This window comes from Quercus suber, unplaced genomic scaffold (assembly GCF_002906115.3).
Source record: "Quercus suber isolate HL8 unplaced genomic scaffold, Cork oak 2.0 scaffold_72, whole genome shotgun sequence".
Classification (NCBI taxonomy): domain Eukaryota; kingdom Viridiplantae; phylum Streptophyta; class Magnoliopsida; order Fagales; family Fagaceae; genus Quercus; species Quercus suber.
In genome coordinates, this window is record NW_027069537.1 from 3,354 (window position 1) to 4,688 (window position 1,335).

The following is a 1,335-nucleotide window of genomic DNA, read 5'->3' on the forward strand; positions in this document are numbered from 1 at the left end:
AAAAAAAAAAGAATAATACAAATAGCAGAACTCATTTTCAGTTTATACCCTTTGGACTTGGGCTACCAATGTTCACCTCTGATCTGCTTTAGTTTCGTTTGCAAGCTCTAGAGTCATTATCTATCTCTTGCGCTCACTTGATTGGGTTTTGGTAGACGAACTTGAGCCATGACCAAAAGAACGGAAAAAACACTCAAGAAACTATCGCATTGAAGGTCATACTGATCAATTTGTAAACAGAGAACAATTGAAAATTTATAGAAAAAAAATGAGAGGTGAGGAGGTGAGGAGGTTGCAATCTATCGGTGACTATAAAAATTTCATATAATAGCGGCATCTCAAGAGTCTGGGTTAATGGAAAGACAAATGATAGATGTGGAGATAAAGTATTAGTGACTATAAGAATTCCATATAATAGCGGCATTTCAAGAGTCTGGGTTAATGGAGAGACACACAGTAAATATGGAGATAAAGTATTGGCGACTATAAGAATTCCATATAATAGCAACATCTCAAGAGTATGGGTTATGGGTTAATGGAGAGATACGCGATAAATATGGAAATAAAGTAACACCTGAATTTAAAAAGAGACTCAATAAATGGCAATCGATAAAACAAAAAATAAAATAATAAAAGAAAAGAAAATAAATGATGATATGGTGCTGACGTGGCTTAACTGGAGCGTAGCAACATTAAACGCTACGCTTCAGCTTTTAGTAATATAAAGATAGATTATTATTATTATTATTATTATATATGTTTTTTTAATTAAAATTATAATTAAGAAGAAAAATCATAATGTATTACTATGCAATTGCAAAGCCACTGAATCATTACAAGACTAGATAACTTTTTTTTTTTATTTATATATATTAAGAAGATTCAAAAAGTTAGTTATAGTTTTATAAAATATCAAAAATATCCCTAATCTAATTAGATAATCCTTATTCTTAAAAAATAAAAAATAGGGTTGCAATTATAATTAAACAAAATTCAAAAACAAAAAACTACCTTAGAAACTTTTTTCTTAAAAATTAGCACACACTCTCTATTTAAATATATCTATACATGTTTGATACATTTTTTTCCCTAAAAATTAATACACACTAAACCCAGCAATTTACTCATTTTCAAAATCCTAAATTCTAATTTCTTAAAAATCTCTTCATGTGTAATCTCACTAACAATAAACAAATTCAAATTGAAAAATTACATTAAACTCAAAATAAATAAATAAAAGAGCTTCATCGCATGTGCGGAGTTCGTGTGATGAGGCTAGTATATATTACGCACATAGACCAAGGAATGCCATCACTCCCTAATATTTTAAACATT